At 47.2% G+C, this 20,278-nt stretch overlaps 1 long non-coding RNA gene across 2 annotated transcripts in view; it reads left to right on the forward strand.

Moving 5' to 3' along the window:
- Positions 1 to 2,198: 2,198 nt before the first annotated feature.
- The window catches only part of LOC133340331 (uncharacterized), a 33,942-nt gene continuing 15,862 nt past the window's right edge, over positions 2,199 to 20,278 (forward strand). The window contains exons 1-3 of one of the 2 annotated variants that reach the window (XR_009754886.1): positions 2,199 to 2,337; positions 3,238 to 3,408; positions 18,667 to 18,804. This is a non-coding gene — a long non-coding RNA (uncharacterized LOC133340331). Of the gene's footprint in view, positions 2,338 to 3,237; positions 3,409 to 18,666; positions 18,805 to 20,278 lie in introns of those variants that run through there. The other variant, XR_009754885.1, reaches the window with a different exon arrangement.

Here is a 20,278-nt window from a genome sequence, read left to right on the forward strand (position 1 = left end):
CATAGCAAGCGCGCGCGTATCTGGAGCGAGACTTCTCACTCTGCACAACATCTCAGCAATCTGCACACGTGTCCGCAACTTCGTGGGGCTACAGTTTGGTGTCGCGCTCGGGTTGCCTTCTCCCAGAAGCATCCTCTTGTTGAGGTCCGACGGCATCTGTAGGTTTTCTCGAGACATTCGTAGTTACGGTTGTTTGTTTCAGTCCATTTGCGTAGTGATAATGATGATGATAATTTACTTCATATTTGTAGAGCGCCTTCACCCGAGGCGCTTGACGTAGCTTACAACGCGATGACAGAATGGAATTAATTAGTTGGCATAGGCGTACAAGGGTTGAGGGATGAGTGATTAATAATAAAACACCAAAACTAAACTAAGCAATTTTTTTTTATTTTACCAGGCAAGGGCCACTGAGCTATTTAACTGGTCACAAATGATAGCTCAACGAAGTGGCGTATCGCGTGTAAACGTACAGCAGCCAAACACTCTAAATGCACGTACTTCGAAATGTGGAGGTAAAACCCGGAAGACCCGGAGAAAAATCCACGCGACCACGGGGAGAACACGTCAATTACAAACGTACAGGCGTCAGGGTCGGGATCAGAACCCACAACCTCCTGCGTACCAGGCGACGGCGTTGCCATTTCAGACAGGCACGTGACGCATGTATAGAGGCCCCCTCTTCTGGTATTGCAAGCTATTCCTCTTCCCATGTTGCGTCCCAGACACGTGTCTCTCGGAGGAAGGCAAGCTTTCACGTGACGCGCACGGGATAAACTTGCGGGATCTGCGGATGAAAGACGCCCTGCACATGTGACTCCCTGTCTTGTTGCCGCTCCTCGCACGGAAGAATAAATTGGGACGCACTTCCCTCGCAAAACAATGTCGTTGAAAAAAAAAGTGTTCTGAGAACCCGAGTCGCTTAAGGCTCTGCTGGATAGAGAACTATTGCGTTGGTGGTGATGATGATGATTATTGTTGCTGGTGCCGCCGTTGTGATTATGCAGACTGTGACAGTGACACAATTGATTAAGTGTACGCTCCGAGACGACTCGCGGTGGAATAAAATGTTCAGTGCCGTCGGCACGCCGTCTGTTTTGCCCACACGAAGGTGTGGCTCTGACACGATTGTAATTGAGCAGCGCACGCCTTACCCGTGCGAGAACACAACACACTTAGCCATTCCACCGTCGCAAGTTGGCCCGTGTGCAGACATTTTCAAATTTTCAAAAATCCAGCCAGCGAAAAAGCCACATCGTCGCCCATCCCCCCCCACCCACCCTCACCCCCCCGAGCAAAAAATGCACTGCTTACGGCTAAGCAGAGGTTTGGCTCGATAATTTCATCATGCCGGTACGGTCTATAACAGGGTTTCTGAAAATCCATTCCTCACGGCCCCTCCACGCTCCACCTTTCATGTTCACCGCGTCTCGAGAGTGAGGGGTCAGGCGCAAGAAAGAGCGAGCGAGCGAGCGAGCGCCTCTTGCTATCGTGCATTTTGGAAGTAGGGTTGGTGGATTTTTTTTTTCTAATACATTGGAAATAAATTTCGATTTAAAGCTTTCGTGACTGCAGGGATTCATCTTTCTTGGTTCTTTCGGTAAAGTCACGTAGAAGGGAAGTAATAAAAAAATAAAACATAATAAAATAATTCTCACGACGTTTCGGCCACAACGCAAGCAGCCGTCCTCAGGTGAAGACCAGGTCTGTCGGGGAGACAGCGTCTGACGTCGTGAGATTTATTTATTATGTTTTATTTTTATTATTTTATTACTTCCCTTCTACGTGACTTTACCGAAAGAACCAAGAAGATGGAAATACATTGTACACGCATTCGCTGAGCACACAGGTCCAAAGGCTCGTAATGCCAAACGGCCAGCAACAAACAGCACTATCTCTAGTGGTGGACCCCCCCCCCCTGCCCGTCTTTGAGACCCATTAAAATTGGTGTTTTTCTGCTGATATTTACCAGAAATGAAACATTGTATTATTAATGTATGGCCATATTTAAAAAGCTTGACAGTTTGGGACCGCCACCGCCCGCCCCCAGGCGAGTTTCTAGCTCTGCCTCTGTCCATCATCGTTGTGCGGTGAGTGAGCGGTTGAGCCATTGGGTGAGCGGTTGGGTGAGCGGTTGGGTGAGTTTGGTGTGCCTTGTCGTGACCCGCGGTGTGGCGGTTGAACACGGTGCTGTGGATGAGACGGAACAGTCGTGCGTTTGGTGGAGTGAGTTCTCAACGAGTGAATTTCAAGAGAACACAGTGACTCTGGTAGTAGCGATAGAAGAGTGATGAGGAGGCGACTGACCAGCAATGAGCGATTGACTGCAGCGAATCAGTGAGTACTGGATCATCAACCTGGATCACGCGGGCATCATTAAGCATGCGAAACAATTATCCTTGCAGGGGCAGATCGGTTGCTTGTAGGATGGAGTACAGCAAGTAGACTTAAGTTTTAGGTCATTTTAAAGCTTTCAATTGCGTGAAATATTGTTGTGATTGATACATGTGATGGTCCCTCCCTGGGGAATGCGAGTCAGCGCAGCCGTCAATGACTGCACGCACACACAAAAATCATCACCTTAAGTTTGGTTCTGCACTTAATTTGGCTACATTCCAGCTTGGAGAATTTAACTCAAAAAAAAAATTAACCCGTAAAAACAAAGTTTTTCACTATAAATCCTTTATATGCGTGGCGGCTAGAGTCCTCTCGTCCTCTGGCTTGAGATGGCTGCCACCTATGGGTCAGATGATTGCCTGCCACCATTAAGCAATTGGTAATTAAATATATATTTTTTTTCCTAAAAAGTGTAACATTTTGGAAATGTTTTCAAAATACATTATCACGCACAACGAGTCTGTGTGCAAAATGTCAGCTCGATTGGGTCACGGGAAGTGGGTTAAAAAGCGACCGAAAGATTTGCACGGTCGTAAGCGCGCAAGCAAGCAAGCAAGTGAACTTAATATAAAGGATTTAATAAAGGATTTAAAAAAGTGCCGTCGTGTTGTAGAGTGAGTGGGAAAGTGCTGCCCTCTACTGGTGTGTGGATCAGAAGTCACGCGGAGGGATCTCAGAGGTAGCTCTGTAATATCCGCTTCCGTGGGCTGTTCTCTAACACAGACGATTGCACTGCCGTGCGAGATTTTCCAAATGGCCTTTTCATCGCATGACGTGACGCCGATAGCACGAAATTCGGGGGAAAAATGACAAAAGCGGTTTTCTTTTAATGCCGGCCAGGTGGTTCTCTGCTCCAGCTCTCCACTCACAATCACAGAGCCCGTGAGTTCATATCCCAGCCACTTCGATGTGGAGTTTCCCATCACTGGCTCGGAAACCACCAACGGACGACAGCAGCAAGCAGCACCCCCCTTGAACTCGCCAACATCGCGCGGACGCAAGGCAGGCGCGGTGAGCGACTCACCGAATGACGTGTCGAACTAAAAAAGAAATGTTGATACTCCGACTGATGCTCCTACAGTTGTGGAGTGACTCATGCAGCCAGCTATAGCTGCAGAGTTTGGTAGTACATGTTGTTAACGTCGCTTATTGTGAAAATTCGGTCACAGTTTCTATGACCACTGTTTCATTGCTTTAATGGCTTTATTTTGGTGATTTTCGAAAAGTGTTTTGGTTTGGCCATGTTTGTTGTAGTACAGAGTTAAACTGATGGCCTTAATCTAAGTTGTCTTGTGGTTGTTGTTGTTGTTTTACTTGCATCCTACTGGGATATTTGCACAGGGTTGGTGTACGGTGATTTTTTCTATAATATTTTGCTGTCTTTTCTTGGATTTTCTGTTTGCACATAGTCACTTTCAGAGGTTTTCTTGTTCATGTTTTTGTTTTTGGTTTGTTGCGGTTGCACCCGATTCAAGAGCCGAATGGCTCACAGGGCTATACCTAATAAATGAACTTTGAACTTTGTGGCCATCCGTGACATTGGGGGTGGTTCACCAGTGGTAATATATATATATAAATCTGGCCTGGCTTATCCTGGTAATTAAAGTGGAGTTTAATTAATCCCTCGGGTTATTTAGAATCAAACCGAGCTTCCCGCCCGCACCCTTCACCCAGGTGCCGTATAGTTAAGCGATAAGTCAATAGATGACTTAATTAAACACAGAGGCTTGAGCCGCTCGGATTAAATCGCAGGATTTCGGCGGAGGGCCTGCCCTTGGTGGGAATACAGCCACGCACGGTGCTTGCGTATTGGCCTATTGCTTCACACGATAACCTCACCGATGATCCAACGCGTGTCTTACTTTCACAGGCCCAGTGCAACGTTCACTGGTTGTTGTTTTTTTGTTCATATTCAGTACACGAACCGCACACACGCGCCGACGCCGTGTGCACAGGTTAGATGTGCGGCCCCCCTTTTGGTTAATCCACTGCTGGATGAGGGCCTCTCAATGCCCTGCAATTTATGTGGCTTTTCTTGGCCATACTTCGCCATGCAGGCCACTGTGGATTGGCAAAGATGCTGTAGCATATAATTACAGTACAATAATTGATTGTACAACACTGCCCACTGCTGCCCAGTACATACCCTCGCAGCCTATCATATCTGGTATGCATGCTAATGGTTGCCAATCCAAGCCACGTCCAGGCTCAGGCCCGCTTAGCTTCCGACAACTGACAAGATCGGATGATTTGGTCACAGCCTAAAGAACTACGCGGTGGGAAATGTACCAAAAAAAAGTAGCTTCACGCACCCTCTCCGAAGCATGACTACGTTACACTCCGTGTAAAACAATGCTTAATTAAAACATCGCTTCTCAGCCACGGCATGCCACCCAGAGTAGGGTACGCGGATGGAGGAAACGGCATGCTCAGAGAATGGAGCCTCATTTGCGTATCGGCGTGGGGAGGGGGGTTAGCAGAGAGGACCCTATCCCTCTTTTTCCACTCGTACATCTGACCCGTGCTGGGGCCACGCGACGTTCAAGAGGCGTGTAGGCGACACGGTGACGCGGTGCTTGAGTTGCGCTGACTGGCGTCACGACGCATTGCGCGAACCTCGAGGGTCACACCGGTGTCGTTATCTCCCTCGCCTCGAATGGTGGAGGTTGTGGGTGCGATCCTAACCCTGACGTCTGTGTGTTTGGCGTTGGCGTGACCTCTCTCCTCGTGGTCGTGTGGGCTTTCTCACGTTTTTTTTGGTTCCGAAAAAGGTTTCAGTTTGGTGTTTTAACATCTTAACGCAGCTGTTTTGTTGCCAGAAAAAAAGAGGAAAACCTATTCTCATATTTTGGTACTGGCAAAGGAGGTCGCGTGACGTGCGTTTTAGATTATTTGGCTGCTGCAAAGTCACACGCGTGATGACATAAGCCACTTCCATGAGTTGTCATATGTGGCCAAGTCGCCGCTGAAAAATATCTCACAATTCAGTGGGCTTCGAAATAAAACAGCTTAACTTCGTGCATTAGTCACACGTCTTGTGAGGCGAGGGTCGTACGGCTTGATTTCGGCTCAGCTCTGACGAAATCGTGAGCATTCCGACCATGCTCTACATTGCATTTATAAAACCAGCACGGACCAATGCCCACATGGTGCTGAGTAAACCAAAAGGAGGTCTCGGCAGCTTCAGAAGCTATTTCCCACTGACCAATAGCCGGGGATGGTAGCACAGAGACAAAGACACGGGATGGTAGCACAGAGACAAAGACACGCACACACGGACACACAAAGGGATCGTAGCATAGTGCACACCGAGAGACAAAGATCCCCCGTATAGCCTTAACAGACTACCGGGGCAAGTGCTGTGGGGCGGGGGGGGGCAGAACCACACCCGGCCGCCTTTGTCTCCCCAGTGGCGATGTTTACACACCGCACCAGTGACTCATATGAGGCCCATGACCGGTTCAGATAATTAATCGCACACCCAGAGACACGCACATGCGGACAGACAGACAGACGGATCGTAACACGGAGAGCACCCCCAGACAAAGACAAAGATCCCCCGTATAGCCTTAAAGGCTGTAGGGAGCAAGTGCTGTTAGCGAGCGCCTATGAAGGCCGAAACGGTACACGAGGGGGTGGGTGTGGCCAGCACCACGCCCGACCGCCTTTGTCTCCCCAGTGGCGATGTTCACACACCGCACCAGGTACTCATTTGAGGCTGAGTCGACCTAGGGGAGCCCCAGGACCGGTTCAGATAATCGTCACCAGTGTTGGCCGTGAGCGGGAATCGAACCCAGGTCGCGGGGTTCATAGCGCAACGCGCTAACCACTACACTACCGCATCCCACGACACCCAGACACACACACACCGCCACAAAGGAGGCACCGCGTTTTCTTTTTCTATGCAGTACATGAGGGACGAGGGGGCACGGCCTTCTTGCCCCCCCCCCCTCCTCCTCCTCCGCCTAATTCCGTTGTGACATTTCCATGAATTTGTGTCTTTTTTTTACCGCACCTTGGCCGTGAATTTTAATGAAGATTACCGCGACAAGACTGTGTGTAGCCTTCCTCATGCATTCCCGAACACGTCATTGACAATTGCCTCTCATTAGTTTGCTCTGTATTAAACATAACTCGCATTATGAATGCGTGCGTACGGAACTGCTTGTTTCATGTAACTTCAAAAGCCAAAAATTGGTTTGTGATGTTGAAGGAATGCGGTTTTGAAAGCAGCCATTGTACAAGCAACTGCAAATATATGACCAGGAACGGTGTCCAGTCGTACAAATTTGTATCACGTCACGGTGACACAGAAATAACAAGCTGCCAAGCCAGTACATCAAGGGAGGAGAACTCATCACTGCCAGTATTGACAATGCCACCGCCACCACCGCCACTCACCATTGCTTCCTTTCTTCTTTAAAAAAAAAACTCAACTGAAGCACAGCTGACAAATGACCTTTAAAGTGTGACCCGAGAATGTCCCACGATCTGGCTTTAGGAGTCTCAGAAACCCACCGATCACAACCTTCTCTTTCTGATGACATCGACAGCACTTGCTTCCAAGTTGTTTACTCTATCCCCCCCACCCCCCTGAAATGCTCAGCAAGGTCAACGGTAGTCAAGAATACACACAATCAAAAACACTCATGTTGCCATTGCACTGCCTTAAAAAGTGACGCATTCACATTGTTTTATGTTTGAAGACAGTGTGTTGCTGACAGCTGTTGTTCTTTCATCAGAAAGAAGAGCCAAACGCTTTCCCGTGGAGTTACTTCGCTGATGTAAAGCTCTCTACTGCGTACAATAGCAGCCATTCATCCTGTCGCCCACATCCATCTACCGCGATAATCATTAACAATAACAACAATTATATAACGTAAGGGTGGCCTTACACCATGGTGGGTGGGGGGGGGGATTGTTCAATAATTAATTACCAGTAGTTTTAATTAAAAAATATAACAACCATGATTTGTATTGCCTTGCTACAGAGTGAAACATTGTGACACACGTAAAACCAATTTATCATTGAAATTATATTTCAATTACCCATGACCCATGCCAGGTATTAATGCTCAAAGTAACAATAACAATAATAACGTCGCTAATACTAAAACTAAACTCTTTTTACATTGCTAGCTAAGGCCCACTGACCTGCATCGCTCTATTTCAGAAGCGGCCACAAATGACAGCTTAATAAAGTGGCTTATCACGTGGACATTTATAGCAGCCAAATACTCGAAACGCGTGTCTCTAAATGTGGAGGGAAAACACGGAGGACCCGGATAAAAAATAAGCGGGGAGAACATGCAAACTCAAAATATATACAGCAGACATCAAGGTCGGGATCAAACCCATGACCAGGCGAGGTAGTTAACATCTCGCCAACGAGACATGACTGTGATTGTAACAATAAGGATTCTGATTCTGATTGTGCCAACGTTTTTTTTTCCTCTTTCCTTCACCAGGTGGCATCGTGTCAAACTCTCTGACTCACAGTCGTATGGTTCCGAATTTAAATCCCTTCATCCCTCAATGACTAATAAAATTGCGTATCACTTTGCCGGAGGCCAAACGGTAGTCATCCTTCGCAAAAGCAGAGTTTTCAGGAAGGGCTCAGGGCCATCGAATCCCGGTTTGAACGCACAGCCAGGGACTTTCATTTCACATTTGCGATTTAGTAAACTTCATTCTGGTAGAATCGTTGCTTGCGATTGACGCCAAAGTCCGTGGTGGATCTTCAATCTCGACTTTTGGAGGTTCTAAAGGTCATCTCGATGTGAATTGAGACAGAGACACCAACGTAGTCATGAAGGCATTTTAAGAGAATGGAGCGGCCGATGCTGATTCAGCATCCACACCTTCAACTGGCCAACAGTCCCATGGGGTTATTCTATTGCTCCTGTTCAAATGGACATCGAGGTGACACTCATCTCCTGTTGAAAGGCAGCAGTGGAAAGTCTTCCTTCCTATAACAGGGATGAATCTATTACACGGGGCTAACCTTTGTTGAGTTCCTCCACAAAGTGGTACCTATTTTATTTACCCCAGAGGGATGATGAGCTGAGTCAATCCTCAAACAGGAGTTGAACTCGCAACCTTTCCATTGAGAGCCGCTCACTCCACCACTGAGACACCAGGCTGGTGCATCATTGCTATTTGAACGAATACATTTGAACTGTAGGACAAACGCAACTTCATAAATCAAATATTTAAAAAGTTGAAATGTGACTTATTGCAAAGAGCATGCAAATAGCAAACAAGAACATTACAAATACATTTTACAATGCTGTTTACGTGGTTATACAACACAAGGGATAGGCTGTGATATGTTAAGGCGTGTTTGTATAAGTAACCTGCTGCAGTTGCCAAACATTTCCCCCATTAATAATATCTGCCCCTAGGCCCATGTGAAATATAATTGAAATATTTTATTTATATATAAAAAAGGAATGCCTGCAATTAGTGCAAATTTATGATTGAGATGTGAAAATAGAAATGTTTAATCTAAACAAGCAACCAGCCAAAGCAACAAGTTGAACCTCTTAACCACAGCCAAATCCAGTCACTCTAGATTTGAAACTTTCGTGACTGCAAGGATTCATACTCTTAGGTTTTTTCGGTAAAGTCGCATAGGTAAAAATAATAATTAATAAAAGTAAAATAAAACAAATTAAAAAATTCACGACGTTTCGGAAGCAACACAAGCCTCCGTCTTCAGGAGGAACCGTCAAAGCCACGACAGCTGTATCAAGTACCCTGTATATATACGGGGTGGTATTTCTTGTGATCTCTCATTTACTTGATACAGCTGTCGTGGCTGTGACGGTTCCACCTGAAGACGGAGGCTTGTGTTGCTTCCGAAACGTCGTGAATTTTTTAATTTGTTTTATTTTACTTTTATTAACTTAAATTTTTTACCTACGTGACTTTACCGAAAAAACCTAAGAGTATGAATCCAGTCACTCGCCCAGTTGCGGCAGGCGGTCACCCCCGTATCACTCTTCTATCGCTATTGCCACCAGCTTCAGAGCTTAGTGTGCTTGCTACCACTCTACCTGTTGTTTATCCATAACAAAAATACATTGCGAATAAAGGCCTCATCATCAAATTCCCAAAGAACACCAACATAAATGTCTATTCTGTCCTTAGAAACAATTGCATAACAAAATTGGCTCATATCTTCGTGCCAAACCGCTGCAAGGTAAAGATTGACAAACTTAATCAAAGACACTGCATCTGAGATATGTATTACTCATTGAGTTATGATGCTGGAATTGCTATTTAATTATAAACACAAAAAAGCTAATTTAATTGAATGTGGGAACAAGATAATATTATGACTATGTGCACGTTCAGTCAAATATGTTTGAGGTATCTACTGGCACTGACCTCGCATTGGCGTGGGACACACAGACGGGGTGAAGAGGGGGGGGGGCGTGACGTCAGCAGCGATGTACGAACCCGTCTCGGTGCTGTGGGATGCGGTTGACGTCATCACACAGATGTGCGTGGTGACGTCACCACCGCGCACTTTCCTGCCTGCCTGCCTGCGTGCCAGACAGCCAGCAAACCTTTTTATTGCATAATACTGTGCCGTATGGTGGATGTGAGTCCGTGTGTATATTGCGTTGGCCTCAAAATTGTACCATTTATGGCACTAGTGGCAGCTGTTGTCGTGTTTGCATAGTGGGGATTGCAACTCATCTGTCGGTGACTGGTCTGGTCACTCACAACACTTTACAAGCAAGCCTTCACCAATCTCCATGGCCTCAAAGTACACTTGGCCTGGCACAATTACCATGGTTATGTCCTCACTTCTTAATAGCGCGTGGCTATGTTGTTGTTGCACGTGTGTGTGTTTGTGTGGTTGGCTGGGTCATGTAGCCCGCATGCCCAGCCACCCCATGCCCCTAACAGCTTTTGTTCGGCCGGATATAGGGGGCTAAACGGGCAGGGCACGGGCTAGAGAAGAGATGGAGTGATATGGTACAAGAGGATGTGAAGCTGAGTGGACTTGCCGATGATTGGTACCAGCGGTATCGGCCTATATGGAGGATGCTCGTGAAGGACGCTGATACTGGGCAGTTGGAGGCATTCGCCCTCCAGCAACAACTCAGTCCAGAGAAGCGACGCTCACAATAACGAGCAGAGTGCCGGGCGGATAAAATACAGCAAGTTGGCACAGTAGAGGGTGCAGCTGGTGCATCTGCCAGTCATCTCAGTCAGTCAACCCATGTCACCTGGGTCTGTCCCGTGACCTCCTTCCAGCGTGCTTTCGACACTTCACGTGGCCTTAAAGTGCACTTAACCTGGCACAAGCGCCTTGGTGACGTCACTGCCACTTAGTGGCGAATGGCGGTTGTTTGTTTGGCGTGTGGCACGGCGCCACCACCCAATGTCGCCCAGCAGCACAGGTGGTGCATCTGCCAGTCATCTCAGTCAGTCAACCCATGTCACCTGGGTCTGTCCCGTGACCTCCTTCCAGCGGGCTTTCGACACTTCACGTGGCCTTAAAGTGCACTTAACCTGGCACAAGCGCCGTGGTGACGTTACCGACACTTAGTGGCGAATGGCGGTTGTTTGTGTGGTGTGTGACACGGCACCACCACCCAATGTCGCCCAGCAGCACAGGTGGTGCATCTGCCAGTCATCTCAGTCAGTCAACCCATGTCACCTGGGTCTGTCCCGTGACCTCCTTCCAGCGGGCTTTCGACACTTCACGTGGCCTTAAAGTGCACTTAACCTGGCACAAGCGCCGTGGTGACGTTACCGACACTTAGTGGCGAATGGCGGTTGTTTGTGTGGTGTGTGACACGGCACCATCACCCAATGTCGCCCAGCAGCACAGGTGGTGCATCTGCCAGTCATCTCAGTCAGTCAACCCATGTCACCTGGGTCTGTCCCGTGACCTCCTTCCAGCGGGCTTTCGACACTTCACGTGGCCTTAAAGTGCACTTAACCTGGCACAAGCGCCGTGGTGACGTTACCGACACTTAGTGGCGAATGGCGGTTGTTTGTGTGGTGTGTGACACGGCACCACCACCCAATGTCGCCCAGCAGCACAGGTGGTGCATCTGCCGGTCATCTCAGTCAGTCAACCCATGTCACCTGGGTCTGTCCCGTGACCTCCTTCCAGCGGGCTTTCGACACTTCACGTGGCCTTAAAATGCACTTAACCTGGCACAAGCGCCGTGGTGACGTTACCGACACTTAGTGGCGAATGGCGGTTGTTTGTGTGGTGTGTGACACGGCACCACCACCCAATGTCGCCCAGCAGCACAGGTGGTGCATCTGCCGGTCATTTCAGTCAGTCAACCCATACCTACCACTTGGACCTGTCCCCGTGACCTTGCGAACCGCCGTGGATCTAAACAGCGAACATGCCGATATGCATGACAACCCGAAAACACATTGGAGAGCTATGGTCAAGCTGAATGTACAAGTGTCGTGACATTTATGGTCTCAACTCAGTGACCAAATACTGCACACAATCACTAAAAAATAGAGGGTTTGTTTCACGTATATTGACTCATGCCACCTCCTAGTAAGAAAGTAAACAACTGTTTAAATGTTAAAGGAATGTTAATATTTTCAGCCCGGTCACAAATGAGTACAGGTGAAAAACCCCCGTCCTCTTAGATTTCGTGTTGCACTTTATTTGGCTGGACTCAAGTTCTGAGAATTAAATACTGTACGTATACCTATTTGACTGCCACGTGATGAACGTTCCCCACGGCGTGGCATGTGGGAAAGCGTGCCACCTAGTGTCTGAAAACGAGATCGCTTGAAAGGCGATCTCAGAAGTAGTTCTGTGAAACCTCCTTCCACAGACTGTTCTCGAAAACGGGGGTGATGCACTGCTCTGACAGAGTTCCAAACGTATCCTTCATCTTTTGACATAGCGCCAACAGTGCGAAATTGGTAAAAAAAATTGGACAGACACAAAAAATTCTAAATAAGGCGTGTGCCAAGGTTGTGCTACCTATTTTATCAGGCCGATGATCAACCTCTGTAAGCAGTTCTGTGATGGTTTCTTGCAAGGTTGTCCAGAGTAGGGGACGAAAGGGGAAATTTGCCCCGGGGCCTCACGCGAAAGAGGAACCCCGCAACAAGCCTGTGGATGACAGAATAACGGCGCCCCATGAGGCCTTCTGTCCCAGGCCTCCGTGATCCTCTGGGCGGCCCTGGCATCATCCTGTGGCTTTTCGATCGTTCAACTTGAATGGTAGATGCAATTTGGAACAATGTGTTCAAAATACATATTATTATTGTTACAATGAATAAATGAAATTAACCAATCGGGGTTTGGTAGAGTGTGTTGGTTGTCAAGGATAATTCTCAAGCATGAATTAGGATGATAAGAGCCACCAGACTGACTGGGGATAGGATTGCAGCCAAAGGAGAGAGTACACCCAAGAGGATCGCCACTGTGGTGATGGAGCAGTAAGATAAGTTCGTGTACCCTACCCGATACCCGGCTACCTGTACCCAGCCGGGTACGGGTACGGGTACACGTTTGCGACCCTGGTGCGGCCGGGTACGGGTACGGGTAGGCCGTGAGTCACTGGTGAGTAGCCGTTTGTCACTCATTTCGGGTAGGGTACGGGTACAGGTAGGGAACGGCTACTCGTACCCGGCCGGGTACGGGTACGGGTACCCATTTGCGACCCTGGTGCGGCCGGGTACGGGTAAGGAATCAAAACCCGTTTGCGACCTCTGGTTCGTGTGCAGGAGCGAGGACTGTGGCATCGCAAGATCGCGGGGTTCATAGACAGCGTGGGGAGCCTTCATCTAGCAGTGCATGAACCACGACCGACGATCATGATGCTGGGGATGAAATATTTTGGAAAGGAACACATCTATAGCTTCATCGGTCTTCGTTTAACCTCTTGCCCCCTCTCCTACTAATAACGAATTAGCCCGTGCGTCACCACTTTGCCAACTATTTCTGGCAGAGAGGACAGAAAGCTACAGGTTACATATTTTTTTTATAACGGGAATTAATTGATGTGCAAGAGCTGTCTGAGCAGGAAGCTCAATGTGTGATGCAGTGTTTGGAACTTGGAAGCATTCACCCCATCCATTCCTAATGATTAACTGCACATTTGGAGCAATATCCTGACCTCTGGAAAACCCTCGGTGTTGCTCCTCTCTCTCTCTCTCTCCCTACATAATTCCGAGCGTTATTTTATAGATCAGTGAGTGAAAAAGTTTCCACTATTTAAAATCATCGAGTTGTCTTAATGTCTGCTTATCTCCCCGAGTCCAACTGTTTATTTTCTACTATTTCTGCTTCCAGTTCAACGAGGTTCGAATCACCTGAGCATGTTCACCCACACGTGTTCATCCGTACATATTCACCCATACGTGTTCACCCGAGTGTGTTCACCCACACGTGTTCACTCGTGCATATCCAATACTTTAACGTCTTTGCTGATGGTGAACTCGAGTAGACGCTCACTGCAATGACAGCTTTACCGATCACCGTTTCGTCTCCTCGTGTAGGTGAGCCCACTCACCCTCTCTTGTGAGCTCTCCAACCTTGGCTGTGCCCACAGAAACATTCCAAGGGACAGGCTTCTCGGGTGTGATTCACCGTCATTTCGCATCTGAGCAATTGCCTAAAAAATATATAGTTCTTTAAAACATGACGTAAAGAAGTTATAAAATATATAAATAGGTGCATGTGGTAGGTGTCTGGTTTTGTCAGCAAAATATATATATTCACGTCCATTGGCCAAGGGCCCTACCAGACCAGTGTTTTTTTTTGCAGAAAGATAATTTAAATGTCATTTATCTTATATTACATTTATAGAGAGCCTTAGTTCACGGCGCTTTGCACGGTCTTAAAAAGGGTTCGTACAAATTGTGAGTCATTTAAATGGCAAGGGCAGTGCAAGGGCCGAGGGATGAGCGACTGTAACACAGGTCACGTGGGCGTCGCGAAAGGGCGAGAGAGGAGGGACGGCACGAAGTGGAGGTGCGAGAGAAGCGAAAGGGAATGGACAATGGAGAAGATGTGAGGCTTTGAGAGAGGAACGAAAAGAGGTTATGGAGGGGGGACTGCTTGATGTTACAGGGGACATATTCTTAGGTTTTTTCGGTAAAGTCACGTAGGTAAAAAATTAAAATTAAAATTAATAAAAAATAAAATAAAGATCACGACATTTCGGAGGCAACACAAGCTTCCGTCTTCAGCTGGAACCGTCACAGCACGATAGCTGTATCAAGTGAAGTATTCGTTTTAATTTAAAATTTTTACCTACGTGACTTTACCGAAAAAACCTAAGAATATGAATCCTTGCAGTCACGAAAGCTTCAAATCTAGAAGTTACAGGGGACGTTTATTCGAGTGGACGGATGCAAGGAGGGAGAAAAGACATACAAAAAAGTATCGGGGGGTCTCAAGATGGTTATGAGAAGAGTTTTAACACGGAGTTGTTTGGCCAATTTGAATAGGCGTTTTCACTTAAAACTGCTTTCAACTTCTCTACATTTCATCAGCAGGATGTGGCCAAGGTAGACAATATCCATCGAACAAATGCCCGGTTGCTTTGGCCGGTGTTATAGACAAGAGCCATCCGCCAACATTATTGGACCACAAAAGTGACATTTACCAGAGTCCAGAAAAAAAATTGCACGAAATTCTTCCAGAGTTGTCTCATTCCTTTGGGCACTGCCCCTGCTCACCGTCTTCCGAGACGGCCATTATTATTTAAACAATCCTAATAACTTGCGCCGACGTTAAACAAATTACGCAAAAACAACGGCAGCGCCAGTAATTGCTGCAATAATAACTGCTCCGACGTAACCAGATTTCCATTGTGGTAATGAATCTCAATGGGGTTTGCACGTGGTTAAGCGAAGCCCAGCGATAACAACAACAATAATATAATCACATTGTCAGGCTTCATCATGTGATAGCCAAGCAACCTAAGATGTACAACACAAGCAATCAAGATTCAACACGAGCCCCTACAGCTGTCCTCTGGGCAGGTGTAACGCGATGCACACACTCAAGCTCTCAGCGATAGAATGTCCAATCGCTCCTTGGCAAGACGAAATTAAACATGACAGCAATGAGCCAGCACACATACCTCTCCGCTTACTGGGGATTACCCTGCAGAGATGTCCCGCTTATTGCTTGCAATTTTCAATCGTTGCTCGTATTTAATTTTAAACACGCGTTCGTCCGCGAATGGCAATCGGGGTGTCGACGACACGTGGGTGATGCGAAAGTCGTCCTCGTCGCGTGGCGGGACGCACCATCGTCAGGCGAGGAGTTTGGATCGTCCGTGGCCACTCGATGTGGCCTATCATCGCCACTGCGGTGATGAATGGAGCACTGCTTCATAAAAAAATTAACCCGTAAAAACAAAGTTTTTCACTATAAATCCTTTATATGCGTGGCGGCTAAAGTCCTCTCGTCCTCTGGCTTGAGATGGCTGCCACCTATGGGTCAGATGATTGCCTGTCACCATTAAGCAATTGGTAATTAAATATAAAAAAAAATCCTAAAAAGTGTAACATTTTGGAACAAAAAATTTCACGAAAATAAATTGTCACGCACAACGAGTCTGTGTGCAAAATGTCAGCTCGATTGGATCACGGGAAGTGGGTTAAAAAACGACTGAAAGATTTGCACGGTCGTAAGCGCGCAAGCAAGCAAGCAAGTGAACTTAATATAAAGGATTTAAAAAGTTAGTTGACTGTCCTGGCTCATGCCTTAGAAATGTGGAAGTTTCACCACTGGTTGATACCCCAAATAGATAACATAACAATAATTGAAGCGTGAGGAATGATGTGGGAACGAGTCCCTCGAAATGTGATTTTAACTCGCATCCCTAGTCAATCACAAACTGTGATTGGCATTTATCTCTGATTAAAACAAAACACATTTAAATATCAATAATAAATACACTCAAAGCGTGATTCTTTTACCACTTGGTCCATCAGTATGGAGCCGTAGTAGACTATCGTATATGATCTCCGGTCCATTCAGCAGTGAAAAAAAACCAACTCGATGGCCCCTCGTGAAAGATGACACAATGAGCATTGTGGCGTCTGCCGTAGAGAAGCACAGGTTAGGGATGAGAATTATTTTTTATTTTATTTTTTTTCACAGCAAGATCCTTGGTATCACAAAGGCTTTTCTTTGTGTTAGAGCCTCTGGCCCCATCATTTTTCCGCTTGGTATATATATTCCCCCCACCCCACCCCCCAAGCAAAACTCCCGTGCCTTCGTTGTGTGACCAAAACGATCAAAATACCAATACGTGCAGGTGCTGCTTGTATCACAAATATTGTTTTCTCAATTTCCCAACGTGCACTCGCTTACAAGGTGCTGACACGGGTCAGAAGCTTGTCTCGGCTTCTCCCTGGCTCGGAATATCAACGATCCCATTTTACAAAAGGGGCTGGAGGTCACAGGCCAGGGATCAGAGCAGATAAAGTGAGGCATGAGAATGAACACAGCATCAAATTACGTTCAAAGTAACTCAACCTTACAAACCAAACATCAGATACAATTCTGCATTAGAACCCATAAAACAACTTTGAGCACAATGTGTGTGGCCGCCCGGCTCATTTTGAGAACAGGAAAGGTACGTTGACCGAATGGCTGCGCGTCAGATTCAGGAATAGCTCGCCAATACCTCTGTGTGTCCCGGACAATCTCCTGTAATGCGTGGCTGGACATGGCCCAGCGTTGAGCGAGCTCACCGTCCGCACCGCCACGCTGCGTCGGTGGTGTTTTTTTTTTTGCGGTTCAAAAATCCAGCGGACGACTGTCGCATCAATTCGGCGGGGTATCTGTCGCCTCTCGTTGAAATGTAAAAAAAAAATCAAATCAAATCAACCTATCTTGCTCATTAACGCATAATTGAAAATTCCATGCATTCGTAAGTAACACTGCCTTGAAAGGAAATATATGTATTTAACAGGGGGGCGTTTTGGGCAGATATTCCTTCTTCATAGCAGGTGGAAGTATACATTGTATAAACATTACCGCTTTGACGTTGACAGGTTGTCTCTCCCGGTGTCCAAGTTGGCTCTGTGATTCATTGAATTTTTTTTCCAGGGTGGCCGTGGTCATGTGACTCACATGTTTGCTACCTAAACCCAGGGACCCTTTGAAAGCAAGCTTGCGGTTTAAGAGGTATTGAAAACCCAGAGAAAGGTTGGTTGAATGAAGGATTGTTATTTATTGGAGTTTTTTTTTCTTTTTTAAACTGCGCTACTACATTTGCAGCGGTGCACAAATAAAAGCTAAACGTATTCGTCAATAACGCTGCCCTGAAGAGGAAAGATGACAGAAGAGACGACGCATCGTACAGTGTGCCTTCATCATCGATCTCTATGCTGTTAACAAGAAAGGCCGTTGCCCAAATTATCCCCTATTTTATAATTTGTCCTGTTAAGGGCAGCGTTATTGACGAGTGTGTTGCCTCTTCGTGATAGATTATTCATCAGTAATGTATTATTATTAGGAAATAATTAAATCAGCCCGCACAATGACAATATCCACACGGATAAACATGCCGTCTGCCCAGGTGGCTCCGTGGCAGAGCATTCGACATACAGCGGTAAGTCGATACCGCAGTTGGAGGCTTGACTCAGTTCATCATCCTTCCAGGATCGATAAAATCGGTTACCCGTTTGTGATAAGTCATGAAATGAGTATCCCCAATTTCGGAGACTGTCTCCGAGCAAAAGTCTTCATTGTCGCCGCGAGAACTGCCGCGCGTCACCTGAGGGGCAAGGAAACGCAACGTGTAGATCAGTGTGGTTCTTATTCTTAACCTGGGGTGCACCCCCCCCCCCCTTCCCTGGGGGTACGAGATGCCCTGTCGGCAGAGGTCGCAATCGGGTACCCGATACCCGTACCCTACCCGATACCCGGCTACCCGTACCTGGCCGGGTACGGGTACGGGTAGGCCGTGAGTCACTGGTGAGTAACCGTTTGTCACTCATTTCGGGTAGGGTACGGGTAGGGAACGAGTACCCGTACCCGGCCGGGTATGGATAAGGGTACCCATTTGCGACCCTGGTGCGGCCGGGTACAGGTACGGGTAAATAATCAAAACCCGTTTGCGACCTCTGCCTGTCGGGGGATGCGAGACATGGCCCGGATTTTTTTGTTTTACAAAGCTAGATCATCGAAAATATACAAATCGTGCACGGGCACGTGAGTAACTACTTTGTTTCATCAAACCCTATGCGTTTATTAACATAACACTTTTTTTGTGTACGATTGTTCAACCAAAGGGGTGCAAGGCTGCTACAGCGAAGGTGACGAGAACCGGCTGGTTTCGAGAGAGAGAGAGAGAGAAACAAAAGTCGGGATGGACTTTCGCAGGCGTTGCCTCATCGAATGCAAAGTGCCTCGAGCGGCGGAGGGCTGAAACGTTGGACACGCGCACGGAGGGCGGGGGGGCGGGGGGGGGGGGCGGGGGGGCGGGGGGGGCGGGGGGGGCGGGGGGCGAGGGGGAGGCGAGTCAACGTGAGCGCACCGCGAGAGAGCCGAGCCGAGTGCACCGCGCGGGTGTTTCGCTAATTGTGCCACCGGGCAGCTGCAGGGTGCGAGCAACGTCTTGTTATGGCTACGTCAATGATGTTGCTGTCAGCTGTGGCCTTTATGGTATCAGCAATGAGGGAGGGGGGGGGCAAGCAGTGTAGCCAAATGTCACACGTGGCAGTTTGATGGTCAGGTTTGTTTTTATTGTTTAATTTGTTATTCTTATTTTATTTTTTACTCTATTGTTGTTTATCGTTTTCTTGGTTCTTTCGGTAAAGTCACGTAGAAGGGACATAATAAAATAATAATAATTTAACAATCAAATAAAACATTTTTATTTTATTATGTTTTATTTTTATTATTTTATTATTTCCCTTCTACGTGACTTTACCGAAAGAACCAAGAAGATGAATCCCTGCAGTCGCGAAAGCTTTAAATCGAAATTGTTTATCGTTGTTATTATTATTTAGACGAAGAGAGGGAGGGGGGTGCCACAGCGGGGCGATGGTTGGCACACCACGTACGCAGGTTTCATTCTGTCTCCCGTCGCGGCAGCTGTGACAATGGGAGAACGATTCTTAAATTCCCTCCCCAGTCCCCAACACCACTGCCCTCTGCGAACCCGCGTGTGGCGGGCCAAAGTGCGGGTTACGTCTGGTCAGCGTGGAAGAGTAGGCCAGCCACCCTCTAGAGCTCCCTCTGAAGTATGTAACTGCCCCTAAGTGATGGCAGTCACCCAGGTGTCTCTCTCAGGGTGATAGACAACGCATGTCAGTGAAGTTGTCACCTGGTTTCAATGAGGGAGTTGTCCTGTGCAGAATGAGTCAACCCATATGGAGTCCAATAGCACGATCGTGTGAGCAGCCTCAGAAGCTACACGTAGATTATTAATCAATAGTGAATATTTATGTACAGCTGTTGTTTTGTTCAAGGAGTATCAATAGGACTTCATTTATGGATATTAATCCATCTCGATCTAACTTCCAGCTGGCCTGTCTATCTATATGCCTGTCTGTCTGTCTGTTTATTCATCTGTCCAACTCTCTCTGTCTGTCCATTCTGCCTCTCTGTTCACATGTCTGCCTGCCACTCTGCACTCAATACCTCCCTGTCTACCTGCATGTCTGCCCATATGTTTGTCTGTATGTCTGTCCAACACTCTACCTGTCTGCCCATGCTGTCTGTCTAACTGCATGTCCATCTGAGAATACTTCCAACTCATTTGGCTTCGTTAATTATCACGAAATAAAATATGTGTTAAAGTTACATCCACGTGCACTGCAGCAACAACACAGTGGCACGACGCTTGTGCTTTCTCATACGGCGGCGCCACTGTCGTTGACATGAAGAGCATCGGGGAGG

The sequence above is a fragment of the Lethenteron reissneri genome, chromosome 9 (assembly GCF_015708825.2).
Source record: "Lethenteron reissneri isolate LAM-NWPU_2019-01 chromosome 9, ASM1570882v1, whole genome shotgun sequence".
Classification (NCBI taxonomy): domain Eukaryota; kingdom Metazoa; phylum Chordata; class Hyperoartia; order Petromyzontiformes; family Petromyzontidae; genus Lethenteron; species Lethenteron reissneri.